A 17,027-nucleotide genomic window follows, 5' to 3' on the forward strand; every position below is an offset into this window, starting at 1 on the left:
TCGCGCTCGCTCGGCCTGTGCTGAGCCTGCCGGGGCGGCGAGCCCACACGCTGGAGGACGGCCGGAGAGCGCTCCCGCGCGGAGGCGGTGGTGGCGAGAGGAGAGACCCGCACTGCCGGAAACCCAGCGAGGAGAAGAGGCTGCCTTGTGTAGTGTTTCAGCGACCGGAGGGAGGGAAACGTGGGAACGGAGTAGGTGGGGCTTCTAGTCGAGGAGGAGAGGCGGAAAGGACTAAATTCGGGAAAATTGTGGAAGCTCGGGGAGATTCTTTCCACAGACTAAAGCTTTTGGAAGTAGCTACCGAGCTCGGGCGAAGGGGGCGCTAATAGCCGTTTCCTCTTCGGGACCCCCTGCGAGGCGGGTCCGGCAGCGCCGCTGCTCTCACAGGTGAGGACCCGCCGCCTGAGGATACGTCACTGAGGTTCGTTAACGTGGAAGCGACAGAGTGCCCCGCCCCCCGCGCCCCGTAGTCACAATAGTGGGAATGGCTGCCACCCACCTCCCGGGGGGGACTGATGGAAAGAGAACTCCAACCAAGGAGAAAAAATTACTTTAGCGAGTAAAAATGAGGTGAAACATTCAGTCGCTTGAAGCGGAGATGTTGCGAGAACCTTGTCCTGCCTTGTACAGCGTGCGCCTGTTCTGCGCGTGGCCTTGTGAAGTGTGGTAAGATAGGATAGAAAATGAACCTCAGAAAATGCCCCACAGCTCTTCGTAAAATCTGTCCTAGAATAGGGGATGACAGTTTTTATTTGTTTGTTTATTTATTTATTTATTTATTTAAAGATTTTATTTATTTATTCATGACAGACACACAGAGAGAGGCAGAGGGAGAGAAGCAGGCTCCCTGCGGGGAACCGGATGCGGGACTCGATCCCGAACTGGAACTGGCATCACACCCTGAGCCAAAGGCAGATGATGCTATATCACTGAGCCACTCAGGCGTCCCCAGTTATCCCTGTCAAGGCAATTCCTAGGGGTCAACTGCTGAGGAAAATGTTTTACATCTACTGACTTTAAGTAGGAGCCAAATTATGTGAGGAAACGAATCTTAAAGAGGTTGGATAATTTATTGGCCACATAGTAGATAAACTAAGAGTAAGGATTATATCAGTTAGAGTCATCAAACAGTATATCTACTGTATGTCAGGCTTCGTATTGGCTATTGAAGAAACAAAAATGAATGCACATAGTGAAAAAGAACATGGACCCTGGAGTGGTGTCATGATGGGCATGAATTCTAGTTGCCCTGTGTATTAGCTGCGCTACGCTGGACAAGTTACTTAGCCTCTGCGAGACTCCCATTTCCTCACCTGTTGGATAAGAATAATAATGCCTTCCTATTAAGATCGTTGTGTGGATTTAATCATATATCACTTGCAAAGCACTCACTGAGGAGGGAAATTACAATGGTAGCTTCCAAGTACACTTGTGCTGCTAATCTGGCCATCCTAGAGATCACGGAACAGAAAGGTTCAGATCAAATTCAGTTGCTTGAATTACACAGTTTACTAAGTTAAATTAAGACATAATGAAGAGGAGAAAGTTGGAGTAGTTAACCCAGTTAGGATAGGGTATGGGGAGGAGAGGGACTGAAAGGAAGGACTCTACGATCCAAATCTCAGTGTTACTCAGTGTTCATATAATCCTGCCCTTGCTGTATCGCATTTCCTGACTGATGGTATAGTTATTAAGACCAGAGTTAAGGGGTGCCTGGGTGGTTCAGTCAGCTAAGTGTCTGACTTTGGCTCACGTCATGAACTCAGGGTCCTGGGTTAGAGTCCCTCATAGGGCTCTGCACTCGGTGGGCAGTCCGCATGTCCCTCCCCGCCCCCAACTCATTCTCATTCTCTCTCTCTCTCTCTCTCAAATCCTATAAAGAAAAAAAAAAAAACAGTTAAGAATTAGCAAGGGATCTCAACAGACAGAAGGTAAAGCCAGCTTACTCTTTTGGAGATACAGGAGCAAGCAGGTGCTCACAGGTGTAACATGTCCCATAATAACCTGCTGGGCAGTTATGTGTTTTATCTGTGTTTCCTGAGAAGAGCCTATGTGGGACCAAAATGGAAGTCACCAATTGGTGGCTGATTTAGGGATAACATAGTTGTCAGTCTGGAAATGACACGATCTTTACCTCATGAATATTTTAGATCTCCTTATTCCTTCCAGCCATTTCTGTCTGTGAATGTGACATATCGCATTCTGTGATATTCATAAATGAATATCCATTTATTTAATGGATAAAAATGTCCATTATTTTTATCTATGTTCAACATAATTGTGTTCCATTTATTTTGTCTTTACCATGCCTCATAGGTTAGTAACTTATTATTTATACTTAACGTATCTTATGAATCTCCATAGGTCTTACAATCCAATGGCTCTCACACTTAGTTTCTTTCAGTTTTTACAGCAGAATTGAATAATCTTAATATAGCAAAAACACATGACAGTGCTTTTAACAGTGCTTGGTGCATAGTAGGCCGTATGAATTAGTTTCCCTCTGAGATGTTTAAAGTTAATAGGGCAGATATAAAATGTGTAACTGAAAGATCTCTGGAAGCAGGAGGATTCTGCATCTTCATGTAGCCTCTGGGGCATATTTTCCAAGAATATCCACAATATTTTTGTTCTCACATGCTGTTCCAGAAACTTGATACCCTTCCCATCAAAATGTGGAGTCTTGGGGCACCTGGGTGGCTCAGTAGTCAAGCGCCTTTGGCTTAGGACATGATCTCAGGGTCCTGGGCTCAAGCGCTTCACCTGGATCCCTGCTCAGCCTGAGTCTGCTTCTCCCTCTGATCCCCCATCCCCACCCCCTGCTCCCTCATGTTCAGTCTCAAGTAAATATTAAAAAATAAATAAATAAAAAGAGGTGGAGTCTAATTCCTCTTCTGTGGTCTACATCTTGTATCTCTCAAAATCCACACATTGAAAACCTAATGTCCAAGGTAATTGTTTCGGGAGCTAGGGCCTTTGGAAGGTGATCAATTAGGTCATGAGAGTTGAGCCTTCACGAATGGAATTAGTGCCCTTAAAAAAAAAAAAAAAAAAAAAAAAGGAATTAGTGCCCTTAGATTTTGTGTGTGTGTGTTTTGGGTATTAAGTTATAGGAGTTCTTTATATATTTTTGGTACTAACCCATTAAAAAGGATATGATCGCAGTATTTTCTCTTACCCAGTAGGTTGCCTTTTCATTTCGTTGTTGGATTCTTTTGCTGTACAGAAGCTTTTTAGCTTGTTTATGTTGGGGTTTGTTACCTTTGCTTTTGGTATCAGATCCAGTAAAAAAAATCACTAAGACTGATGTTAAGGAGCTTACCGCTTATGTTTTCTTCTAGAGTCTTATGGTTTCGGTCCTTAATTTTTAATTTAATCAAATCTTAATCCATTTTGAGTTAATTTTTGTGTATGGTGTAACATGGCCAGTGTCATTCATTTGCAAGTGGCTGTCCATGTAGCCCAACACCATTTATTGGAGTGACTGTCCTTTCCCCATTATACATTCTTGGATCTTTTGTTGTAAATTAATGGGCCATACATGTATGGGTTTATTACTGGCTCTTCATTCTTTCCATTGATCTATGTGTCTGTTTTAAGTGAATACCATACTGTTTTGATTATTACAGCTTTGTGATCTAGTTTGAAATCAGGGAGTGTGATGCCTCCAGTTTTGTTCTTTCTCAACATTGCCTTGGTTATTCAAGTTCTTTTGTAGTTCTATATAAATTTTAGGATTGTTTGTTCTATTTCTGTGAAATGCGCCATTGGAATTTTGATACAGATTGCATTGAATCTATAGGCTCCTTTGAATAGTATGGACGTTTTAACAATATTCTTCCAATCCATCAGGGCAAAATATCTTTCCATTTATTTGTGTTTTCGATTTCTTTCATTAATATCCTAGAGTTTTCAGTTTGCAGGTCTTTCACCTCCTTGGTTGAATTTATTCCTAGGTTTTTACTCTTTTTGATGCGATTGTAAATGGGACTATTTTCTAATTTCTCTTGTAGTACATTATTATTGTATAGAAACCAACAGTTTTCTATGTATTCTGTATCCTGCAACTTCACTGAATTTATTTTAATAAATAAAATAAAATAAATAGTGTTTTCTATATATAATATGTCATCTGCAAATGGTGACAGTTATTTCTTCCTTTCTAATTTGGATACCTTTTTTTTTTCCTTGACTAATTGTTCCATCTAGGACTTCCAATACTACATTTAATAAAAGTGACGAGAGTGAGCATCCTTGTTTTGTTCCTGATCTTAAAAGGAAAGCTTTCAACTCTTCAGTGTTGAACGCAATGTTAGCTGTAGGCTTGTCATATATTGCCTTTATTATGTTGAGTTATGTTTCCTCTATACTTACTTTGAGAGTTTTATAATACATGGATATTGAGGTTTTTGGTTAAAGATTTTATTTATTTGTTTGACACAGAGAGAGCACAAGCAGGGGGAGAAGCAGGCAGAGGGAGACGGAGAAGCAGACTCCACACCAAGCAGGGAGCCAGATGTTGGTCTCGGTCCCAGGTCTATGGGATCATGACCTAAACTGAAGGCAGACACTTAACTGACTGAGTCATCCAGGAACCTGGATGTTGAGTTTGTTTGGTCAAAAGCTTTTTCTCCACCTGCATCATCTGAGATGATCGTGATTTTTTTTGTATTTCATTTTGTTAATTTGTTGTATCACATTGATTTGCAGATGTCTTGAACCATACTTGCATCCCTGGAATAGATCCCACTTGATCTTGGTGTATGCTCTTTTTAATGTATTGTCGAATTTGGCTTGCTAATATTTTTGTTGAGGATTTTTCCATTTATGTTCAGCACGGATATCAGACTATAATTTTCTTGTATCCCTGTCTGGTTTTAATGTCAAGGTAGGGTAGTGTTAGTCTCAGAAATGAGTTTGGAAGACCTCTCCCCTCTGTTTTTGGTAGAGTTTGAGAAGGATTAGTGTTACTTTTCCTTGATTGTTGATGGAATTCCTCAGTGAAACTGTGTGGTCTGGGACTTTTGTTTGTTGGGAGGTTTTTGATTACTGAACCAGCCTCCTTGCTAGTGATTGGTCTGTTTAGATTTTATATTTTTTCATGGTTCAGGCTTGGTAGGATGTATGTTTCTAGGAATCTATCCATTTCTTCTAGATTGTCAAATTTGTTGGCATATAATTGTTCATAGTAGTCTCTTATCCTTTGTGTTTCTGTGATACCAGTTCTAACATTTCCTCATTAATTTCTGGTTTTATTTGAGTCCTCTTTTTTGTTTGGTAAGTCTAGCTAAAGATTTGCCAATTTTGTTTAACTTTTCAAAGAACCAGTTCTTAGTTTTATTGATCTTCTCTATTGTCTTTTAAGTCTCTTTCATTTTTTTCTGCTGTAATTTTTCTTATTTCTCAATGTAGGCACTTATCACTATGAACTTACCTCTTCTAAATGCTTTTGCTAGGGCTCCTGGGTGGCTCAGTATGTTAAGTGTCCTACTCTTGATTTTTTTTTTAAGATTTTATTTATTTATGAGAGACAGACAGAGGGGCAGAGATGTAGGTAGAGAGAGAATCAGGCTCCCTGCAGGGAGCCTACTGGGGGACTGGATCCCAGGATGCCAGGATCATGCCCTGAGCTGAAGGCAGACGCTCAACTACTGAGCTACTCAGGTGCCCCTATTCTTGATTTTGGCTCAGGTCATGATCTCAGGGTTATGAGATTGAGCCCCATGTCAGGCTCTGCACTCATAGCGTCTGCTTGTCCCTCTCCCTCCCCCCACTTGCATATTGGTGTTCTCTCTCTCTCTCTCTCTCTCAAATAAATAAATAAATACTTTTTTTTAAAAAAAGTGCTTTTGCTACACCCATAAATTTTCATGTTGTATTTTCATTTGTCTCAAGATATTTTTAAAATTTATTTTTAATCGAAACATAGTTGATAGACAATATTAGTTTCAGGTGTACAACATAGTAATTTAACATTTATATACAGTATGAAAATAACAATAAATATAGTTACCATCTGTCACCATACAAAGTTATTACATTATTATTGACTATATTCCCAATGGTGTATTTTATACCCTCATGACTTAGGTTATAACTTAAGTTAGAACTGGAAGTTTGTACTTCTTAATCCCCTTTGCCTGTTTCGCTCATCCCTCCGCCTCTAGCAACCACCAGTTTATTCTCTGTATGTGTGTCTGTTTCTGTTTTGTTTTTTTGGATTCCACATATATGTGAAATCATATGGCATTTGTCTTAGTCTGACTTATTTCACTTAGCATAATACCCTCTAGGTCCATCATGTTACACATGCCAGATTTCATTCTTTTTTTATGGCCACGTAATATTCCAGTGTGTGTGTGTGTGTGTGTGTGTGTGTGTGTATGCACCACACCTTTGTCCATTCATCTATTTATGGACACTTGGGTCGCTTCCATATCTTGGCTATTGTAAATAATGCTGCAGTGAACATAGGGGTGCATATATCTTTTCAAATTAGTGTTTTCATTTTCTTAAGGTAAATACCTGGAAGTGGTATTGTGTGGTATTTTTATTTTTAATAAAATAATTTTATTTTTAATAAAATGAGGAATCTCCACATTGTTTTACATAATGGTTACATTCCACCAACACTACACAAGGGTTCCCTTTTTCCCTTTTATCCACATCCTGACTAACACTTGTTATTGTCTTGACACTGACTTACCATTCAGACAGGTCTGAGATACAAGCTCATTGTGGTTTTGATTTGCATCTCCCTGATGATTAATGATGTTGAGGATCTTTTCATGTTGACCCTCTGTATATCTTCTTTGGGAAAATGTCTATTCACGTCCTCTGCCTATTTTTAAATCATGTTGTTTGTTTTTTTTTGGTGTTGGATGCCACAGTATATTTTGAATTAGCCCTTTATTGGATATATCATTTGTAGCAGTAGGTTGCTTTTTCATTTTGTTGATGGTTTCCCTCACTGTGTAATCAAGGTATTTTTAAATTTCTTTTGATTTCTTCTTTGATTCATTGATTATTCAGTGGCATGTTGTTTAACCTCCACATATTTATGAATGTTTCCATTTTTTACTTGGAATTGATTTCTGGTTTTATACCACTGTCATCAGAAAAGATGCTTGATATGATTTTAGTCTTTTTAAATTTAAGATGTGTTTTGTGGCCTAACATATGATTTGTCCTGAAGAATGTTCCATCTGCACTTGAAAAGAACATGTATCCTGTTGCTTTTGGGTGTTCTGTATATATCTATTAAGTCCACTTGGTCTAACGTCATTTAAAGCCAATGTTTCCTTCTTGAATTTTCTGTATAGATGATTTATATCCATTGATATAAACAGGGTATTAAAGTCCCCTGCTATTATTGTATTATTGTGTCTTCCTTTAGATATGTTAATATTTGCTTTATATATTTAGGTGCTATTTTGGGTACATAAATATTTATAAATGTTATATCTTGTTGGATTAATCCCTGTTTGCATTATGTCATGCTCTTCTTTGTCTCTTATTAGTCTTTAAGAAAGTCTGTTTTGTCTATTAAAGGTATATCTACTCCAGCTTTCTTTTGGTTTCCATTTGCTTGGAATATCTTTTTCCATCTTTTCACTTTTAGTCTGGTATGTTTTTACATCTGACTTGTAAGCTGTCTATAAATGAGTCTTGTTTGTTTTTTAAATCCATTCAGCCATTCTATGTCTTTTGAATGGAGAATTTAGTGTATTAGTGCTCTTATGAAAGAGGCTCCAGAGAGAGCTCCCTAGCCCTTTCAGTCATGTGAGGGTACGGTGAGAAGTCTATGACTCTTCAGAAGAAGGCACTAACTCCATCAAACTGGCACCCTACTCTGATTTCTAGCCTGTAGAACAGTGAGAAATGTTTGTTTTTTTATATAAACCAACTAATCTGTGGTATTTTGTTATAGCAACCATAACAGACTAAGATACTTCCCTTTGAATATAAGCTGTTCTTAGTGACTTTATCCCCCACCTCGGCTTTATTAAGATATAATAGACATATAGCATTGTGTGAGTTTAAGGTGCATACCATAATGATTTGGCTTATATAAGTTGTGAAATTGTTATTTCAAGTTTAGTTAACATCATCATTTCCTATTGATACAAAAAAGAATAAGTATTTCTCCTTCCGATGAGAACTCTTAGGATTTATAGTCTTTTATATATATCATATAGCAGTATTAACTACAGTCATCATGTTGTATGTTATGCCTCTAGTATTTATTTATCTTATAGTTGAAATTTTGTACCTTTTGACCACCTTTATCCAATTCCTCCTCCTACCCTTCACCTCTGGTAACCAGAAATCTGATCTCTTTTTCCATGAGTTTGTTTCGTTTAGGACTTTACATGTAAAAAAAAAAAAATTTACATGTAAATGAGATCATACAGTATTTGTCTTTCTCTGACTTGTTTCACCTATAGTATGATGGTAAATGGGTAAATGGCCTGAAGGTCCATTCATGTCGCAAATGTCAAGATTTCCTCCTTTTAATGGCTGAGTAATATTTCATTATATATGTATATAATATATATATCACACTTTCTTTATCCATTCATCTAGTAACAGACACTTAAGTTTCCATACCTTCCCTGGCTGTTGTAAATAATGCTTCTATGAACATGGAGATGGAGGTATCTCTTCAACATAGTGTTTTCATTTCCTTCACATATATTCCCAGAAGTGGCATTGCTGGATCATACAGTAGTTCTATTTTTAATTTTTTGAAGAACCTCTATTTTGTTTTCCATCATGACTGTACCAATTTACAGTTGCACCTCCCTTTTTTCCATGTCATTCTAGTGTTTATCTCTTGTCTTTTTGATGCTAGCTGTTTTAACTGGTGTGACATAATATCTCGTGGTTTTGATTTGCATTTCCCTGATGATTAGTGATGTTGAGCATCTTTTCATGTACCTATTGGCCATTCCTATATCTTCTTTGGGAAAAGGTCTATTCCGGTCCTTTGACCATTTTTAAATTGAATTATTTGCTTTCTTAGTTGTGTGAGTTCTTTATATATTTGGGATATTAACCTTTTATCAGATTTTTTATTTGTAATTATTTTCCCCCATTCTGTAGGTTGTATTTTCATTTTGTTAATCATTCCTTTTGCTATGCAGAAGCTTTTTTGTTTGATGTAGTCCCACTTGTTTTTTTTTTTTTTTATTTTGTTGCTTGTGCTTTAGGTGTCCTATCAAAAAAATCATTGCCAAGACCCATGTCCAAGAACTCTTTTCCTATATTTTCTTCTAGGAGTTTTATGACTTCAGGTTTTATATTTAAGTTTTTAATCTATTTTGAGGTAATTTTTGTGAGTGATGTAATATAGAAGTCTAGTTTCACTTTTTTACATGTGAATATCCAATCTTCCCAGGAGTGTTTATTCCAGAGGCAATTTTTTTTTCCATTCAGTATTCTTGAGTCCCTTCTTAAATATTAGTTAACTGTATACTCATAAGTTTATTTGTGGGCTTTTCATTCTGTTCTATTGGAGTGAGTGACTTTCAACAAATACATGACCTCAGCTCTAGCTCATAAAGTATACAATATAGACAGTGTTTTCCTGGTTCTTTCTCTTTCTTGCCTTTGGAACTTAAGTACCATTCTAAGGAAGCCAAAAACTAGCCCACAAAGAGAGATGACATGGAGATGTCTATGTGGGAAGAAACTGAGGCAACCAACCAAGAAGTAGCATCAACTTCGAGATGTGTGAATGCACAAACGGTCAGAGGATTCTAGCCCTTAGTCATCAAGTCTTCTACTTGAAACCCCAGACGTCTTGGAGCAGAGACAAGATGTCATGACTGCGTTGTGTCTAAATTCCTACACTACAGAATTTATGAGCATAATAAAGAGTTGTTTTATACTGCTAAATTTGGGCATAATTTGTTTTGCAACCATAGTAACTGGAACAGCCTCTATTCTACTCACAAAGATTTCTGTGGTAATGACAAAAAAGGCAATTTAGCCTATGGTACAGAATATGTGTAATTTCAAGGTACCCTTACTGTATATCATTCAGTGGGTAGATCCTCATTTCTCACACTTGATACTTGATTCTGAAACCTTTTTTTTTTTTTTTTGTCTGAAACTATTTTAAAGAAAAAAGTTCTTACAGCCATTCAGTATTAAATTATATGTTGGTACTTAAGTATTTAGAAACATAAGACCAGTTATAAACTACCTATTCTTAGAACTTTATACACCTAAAAAGTAATAAGTGCAAACAAAACTATAGGAATGGTAAAATTCAAATTTATGACATTAAGCAATGAATGTTTTCCAGAAACTGTATGGCATCAATGTGTATTTTATAGTAACTACTAATGAAGTATGATCATTTACGTTCCAGTCATAGGTTAGAGGACTCCATTTTCCCACAACAGTATCTCTATAGATCACTTGCCTTTCATTAGGAAAAAATGCATCATTTATTTATTTTTTTAAAGAATTATTTGGGGGATCCCTGGGTGCCTCAGCAGTTTAGCACCTGCCTTTGGCCCAGGGTATGATCCTGGAGTCCCAGGATCGAGTCCCTCATCGGGCTCCCTGCATGGAGCCTGCTTCTCCCTCTGCCTGTGTCTCTGCCTCTCTCTCTCTCTCTGCCTCTCATGAATAAATAAAATCTTAAAAAAAAAATCTGTTTTTGAGAGAGAGAATAGAGAGGAGGGGCAGAGAGAGTCTCAAGCCAACTCCACGCTGAGAGAATCTGATGCAGGGCTCAATCCCACAACCCCAAGACCACAACTGAGCAGAAAGCAAGAGTCTAATGCCCAACCAACTGCACTACCAAGTGGCCCTCAAATGCATCCTTCGTATATTAAATTTGCCTACTTAACTTTAATCATTAAAACGAATATTGCGGGATCCCTGGGTGGCGCAGCGGTTTAGCGCCTGCCTTTGGACCAGGGCGCGATCCTGGAGACCCGGGATCGAATCCCACATCAGGCTCCCGGTGCATGGAGCCTGCTTCTCCCTCTGCCTGTGTCTCTGCCTCTCTCTCTCTCTCTCTGTGACTATCATAAAAAAAAATAAATAAATAAAAATAAAAAATAAAACGAATATTGCTTGACATCAATACCATTATAAATGGTCATCCAGATAATCTATGATATTTATTAAAAATCAAAATAAAACCCTTGCACAAAATTGGCAGATCTGAACCCTAGCTTTAAAATCTCTAGATTAGGGGCAGCCCTGGTAGCTCAGCGGGTTTGGCGCCACCTTCAGGCCAGGGTGTGATTCCGGAGACCCGGGATCGAGTCCCACATCGGGCTCCCTGCATGGAGCCTGCTTCTCCCTCTGCCTGTGTCTCTGCATCTCTCTCTCTCTGTGTCTCTATGAATAAATAAATAAAATGCTTTAAAAAAATAAAAAGTAAAAAAATAAAATCTCTAGAGTAGATGGTTTTATGCTAAATTATCATGCAGAAATCCTTCAGTGTGGGGAGAAAAGGCAAATTTAAAGGTGGGGGTATCAACTTGGAGCTAATTGGAATAGGCCAGGTGCAGGATAATACAAGTTTGGAATAAGACTGTGGCAGTGGAAATACAGCAAGGAGATGTACATGTGAATTAAGTAGATAAACTCAAGATGATTTGATCAGCAGTCATATGGAGTAGATGAGGGATGATTCTAGGGTAACTACAAATTTCTGGTCAAGAGACTAGGCAGTTAGCAAGCCTTTCATCCATGCAGGGTTAACAGGAAAAATTTCTTACCCATTTTGGACATGTTTAGATCATGATGCCTGTGACCAGTCCAACTGGAGGTATCTAGTAATATGGCCCAGAAGTGACAGGCTCAGCCCATAGATATGATCTAGCTCTGCCAACATCAAAGCCATACTTAGCCATACTTTATATTCACCATAAATAAAGCGTTTGTCTCAAAAAAAATTGGGAAGCAGTTTTTTTTTGGGGGGGTGGTTTTGCTTTAAGTACAGTATAAAAAATTTTACCCCCTTTAACTACTTCAGAGTAGGTTGTTGACATGTTTAGGCTGAATGCAGAATAAAAGAAGCAGGGTCACTTTCTTTTACTTACAAGTGTGAAAGCACTGGAAGGATAGTTTTTGGTCAGAGGATGGTAAAATAAAACTTAACATTTCAGAGGTACATAGCTCCTGGTGATAAAAATGAACAGTGAGATTACAACATTATGTTCCTAAATTGGAGTGAAGTTGGTCACTAAAATTTATTAATTCATTTAATAAGTATAAACATCCTGGGCACTGGAGAGGCAAAGGTAAATGAGCCACAATTCTTAAAGAACTTAAAGGCTAGAGGGGGACATCAAGCAAATACACTGTTCTGGAAGCATCTAAACCAGCTTTGCAGAGAGGGCAGGTGGAAGGCAGGTCAGGGAGAGCTGCTGAGGGAGGTGGCTAAATCACATTCTGCAGTATGAATAAGAATTAACCATTCCAAGATGAAGATCTATGAAGAAAAGGCAGTAACATCAAGCAGTATGTGGACAGGCCCCAAGGTGAGAGAGGACGTAACCTATCAGAGGACTGCAAGTCTTTCAGTATAATAAGGGATCAAGTAAAGATAAGGCTGTAAAACAGGATTCTAATCATGAAGAGACCTTTATGTTATATTAAGGAGTCTGGACTTTAAGGGCCATGTGTAGTCAATATATTTTAAACTGGTGAATGACATGATTAATATGCATTTTAGAAAGATTGCTGTATCTCTGCATATTGAAGGGGAGCAAAACAACAGAGAAACCAGTTGAAGTAATGTAGGCTGGTATTGTAGGCAAATTAGATAAGGATTGTAGACCTGGAGAGAAGTAGGCAAATTCAAGAAATAAGGATTTAATAACTATAGAATTTGATGGTTAATTTGAAAGTGGGGGTAAAGAAGAAATTAAGGATGACTCTGTGTTTCTAATTTGGGAACTAGGTAATTTATTCATAAATTATTTGGGCCAGGTATCATTCTAAGTACTTGGCTTAAAATAAGTAAACAAGGATAGAGTCACTGAAAAAGTTAAACAATAAGCCAGTGAACTAATTTCAGGTAGTGCTTGGATGGGGGGAATTGTGCCTTTGAAACTTTAGGTAATAGTTATGGGTGAGAAACTGGGCTTTGTGACTCTTATGGGCTTCCAGAGGTCTAATGCATGTGGTAGGGGAAAAGTGCAGAAAGACAAAAGCATGAAAATCTTGGTTCTCCTCTTTCACTTCCTCAAATCATTTCAATTTTCAGCTGCTCTACCTAAAAAATAATGTTGGCCAGTTTTTTCTGCCTGTATTTAATAGTTCTGTTAAAATTTTATTTAAAAATTAAGAGAATGAATGTGTTTTGTGATCATAAGGTACTTCCAAAAAGTTCATATAATCAGGAAAACTTACATTAGTTATCCAAGCCAACCAGGGACCATGACTTTTTCTCTATTGTACTTTACTACTTAGTTTATTGTAAATAATATAGTAGTTCCTTTTCTATTAGACACCTTTAAGGAATAAATTGTTTCTTTCATTCAATACATGTGAGTGCTTTGTTTGAGGCCCTGTATTTCAGCTTATAGAATTTTTAAAAATATCCTGAACCTTACCAACTTTGGATATACCTTTTTAAATAAAGTGTATGCTTCTGTGCCTTCTTCCAACATATATAGAATAGTTTTTAGTGAAATGAATAATTATTCTGAGTTGGAAGTAATTATTGGTTAGCCTTAGATGCTATTATATAATTAGTAGGGCTGCCAGCATGTCATCCTTGTGTAGCAGACACACTGATGTTTGTTTGTAGTGTTCAGACTTATAGACCTGGCATTACCTGTTGGTTGGCAACCACCTTGGGAGCTTCCTAGGTGAAATCTGAAACCAGCCCCTGTACTGAAGACAGAGAGAGGCCAAAAACAAAACAAAACAAAACAAAAACAAAAACCACTCCAGTTTGGTAGGTGACAGTTTTAATCAGCAAAGGGAACTTACATAAAAAGCTTGTCTTGGGCAGCAGCAAGAAGAGCAGATTCTCACACCTGCCCGCCAAATCTTAAAAGTTTATATAGAGGCTTTAACTAGATTCAGTCACATATACCTCAGGTGTTCTCAACATCACAGCACTACCTCAAGGCTATGTCCTTGGAGCATCCTTTGGGAGTAGGGAAGGCAAGTGGAACCCACGTTGCAACAGGAGAGGGTGTGAGGAGCCTTTCATTGCCCAAGTACCACTCATGGGTCAAATGTCTTCTCAGAGACCTTTGCCAACACTGCCAAATGTTTCTACAATAAGTGATTCCATCCTGCTGTGTTTTTGAATGTTTGATATCTTCCTTGATTTGAATTTGCCACTTCTAATCTTTCGTGAAGCAGCAACTTGATCACTCTAAGAATCAAATGCTCTGCTTTCATTATTGTAGTTGGACTTGGATGCTTGCTTTTTGAGTCGCTGTTATTTCTGCTTTATTTTCACTCTCCCACCCTAATATATTTCTTGGTAATTGAGAGTTTTATCATGTTTTTATGTGGGCAGAATTCATAAGGAAACATAACATAAAATTAGGTGTTTGTTACTTAATGGCACCAAAGGAATGCCTCAGAAGTGATAATCACATAAGCCTTCCATATCTATAGGTCATAACAATACCTGTGATTTCATTACACAAACAAAATATTTAAATATAGTTAGCTGAGAGCTTGAGGCACTTTGTTTACCAAATTACTTTCTTAGACCTAACTCTTAGTACTCAAAACATATATAAACATAACCATGCTATAAGTTTGCAATAGAATAATGGTGCATTAATCTTCATAAATAGCCAAATTTCATCCTCCCCTTGAAGAAAGCATATTATTATTTTTTATTTTTTATTTTTTTGTATTTTTTTATTGGAGTTTGACGTGCCAACATATAGTATAACATCCAGTGGTCATCCCATCAAGTGCCCCCCTCAGTGCCCATCACCCAGTCACCCCGTCCACCTGCCCACCTCCCCTTGCACTACCCCTTATTTCCCAGAGTTAGGAGTTCTTTAAAAGCACTTTTAAATTAACTTTTGTTACAATTTATGAGAAAAGATTAAAAAGTTAGCTTTTCATTGTATATAGTATCTTTCATTTTAAGACAGACTTAAAAGTAAGTGCCAAGGTTGATTTTAGAAAATTCCCACATCTCCACAATCTTAATTATTATCCTTCAGGAAAGTTACTGAATGACAAATACATTTTTTTTAGAAATATTTGGCAGGAGAGTACCTGGATGGCTCAGTTAGTTGAGCATCTGCCTTCAGCCCAGGTCATCATCCCAGGGTCCTGGAATCGAGCCCTACATTGGGCTCTCTGCTCAGCGGGCTCCCTGCTTCTCCTCCCTCCTCCACTCATGTGCACTCTCACTCTCTCCCCCACTCTCTCCTAAATAAAATCTTAAAAAAAGAAGTCTTTAGCAAAAAAAAAAAAAATAGATGAATCTATTTTTTCATAAGAGTACTGTTTTGTCATAAGAGTACAACCAGATCCACATTGGAATGCTGTATTGGTCTATGAGTATGCTACTGTGATTTATAACAAATATATATTTGGGAAAAAAAACCCATATATTTGGTCTTTGTCCCATTTCTGGCACAGAGTTCCTAAAACCCTTGGAATTCCTTAAGTGATGAGAGTGATCAAGGTTTCTTTTGTTATGTTAATGTGGTAACTCTTGGACTGCATCTAAGGATGGTGAGTAGTTGCCAAGGGACACCATCTGATTAAAGGATTGGAAATTTCAGTTCCACTACCCAACCCCTGGAAGAGAAGAAGGGCTGAGAGGTTAAATAAATTATCAATATTCAATGATTTAATCAACCATACCTATGCAAAGAATTGACCATAAAAACTTGACAGGGTTCTGAGAGCTTCCAGGTTGGTGAACCTGTGGAGACGCAGGAAGAATCACATACTTGGAGTGGGCTTGAGCGCTCTGCACTCTTTCCCCATGTTCTGTTCTATGCTTATCTTCTACCTGGCTTTTCCTGAGTTATATCTTTTTATAATAAACCAGTGACCTAGTAAGCAAAATATTTCTCTGAGTTTAATGAGTCACTCTAGCAAATCATTTGAATTCAAGCAGGGGGTTGAAGAAACCCTCTGATTTACAGCTGGTCAATCAGAAGTTGAGGTAAAAACTTGCACTTGCAATCAACATCTGAAGTGAAGGACAATATTGGGGGACTGAGCCCTTTACCTGTGAAATATAATGAATGCTATCTCCAGATAGTGTCAGAATTGAGTTGAATTGTAGAACATCAGTTATTGTCAGTGGATTTTTTGGTGATGTAGGGGAACACCCCCCAACCCACACACTGGAATTGGGCAATCAGAACCTTTTATTGGTGTCAGAAGTGGGATGTGCTAGCTTGATCCTGGTCTTGAGAATGTTGAGAAAGAGAAAAGATGAAAGTAGGGCATGAAGAACCTTTGTTTCTTGGGTGGCCACGTGGTCACACATGGTATGGAGCAGTAGCTGTGCCTATACTAAGTTACTAAGGTAAAAGTTACCAATGCAATCTAGAGGTGGATCCAGCTGCAGAGTTGATTCACTGGATGCATAAAACAATGCAAACTAATAAGAAAAAGGATAGTTATCTGTTAAATAACAAAAATCCACTGAGTAAATTTGGAAATCTAATTGGCATTATTCAATGACTCAAATTCTATCTCTAGCAAATAGAGGGGAGCTCCAAGGACCTGTACCTGATGGAAGGCTTTTATAAACAGGAAAAGGATGTAGCAGATAACCACATTGTGGATGACCAGGAAATTCCAAATTGACAGTTAAGATTATATTTCTGGAGAAAAATGAAACTGCACATAGGTTAGACATTAAGCTTTGGTTATGCAATGTGTGATGCCTTTTTGGGCCTCTTGTTTCTTTTTAATAGTTTTCCCCTTTTGATAAGATTCAGTTTAACTGAAAGATGTGATCAAATTTTAAGGCATTAGCACCACGCTTAACTATTGCTTACAGCTTTTCTTGGTTCTTTTGTGTGACATCCACAGTTTGTGGC

The 17,027-nt window shown here is 37.9% G+C and overlaps 1 protein-coding gene and 1 long non-coding RNA gene across 18 annotated transcripts in view; one reads left to right on the forward strand and one right to left on the reverse strand.

Annotated features, from left to right (window-relative positions):
• Positions 1–438, reverse strand: part of RRM2B (ribonucleotide reductase regulatory TP53 inducible subunit M2B) — a 63,911-nt gene extending 63,473 nt beyond the window's left edge. Inside the window, exon 1 of the mRNA XM_072774097.1 lies at positions 302–438. The gene's annotated coding sequence lies outside the window, so the exon portion shown is untranslated. The remainder of the gene's footprint in view (positions 1–301) is intronic.
• LOC140603648 (uncharacterized) overlaps positions 428–17,027 on the forward strand; it is a 166,090-nt gene continuing 149,490 nt past the window's right edge. For 15 of the 17 annotated variants that reach the window (XR_012006595.1, XR_012006594.1, XR_012006587.1 and 12 more), the window contains exon 1: positions 428–666. This is a non-coding gene — a long non-coding RNA (uncharacterized lncRNA). The remainder of the gene's footprint in view (positions 667–17,027) is intronic. The other 2 variants (XR_012006590.1, XR_012006589.1) reach the window with 2 other exon arrangements.

Source organism: Canis lupus, chromosome 14 (genome assembly GCF_048164855.1).
Source record: "Canis lupus baileyi chromosome 14, mCanLup2.hap1, whole genome shotgun sequence".
Lineage (NCBI taxonomy): Eukaryota > Metazoa > Chordata > Mammalia > Carnivora > Canidae > Canis > Canis lupus.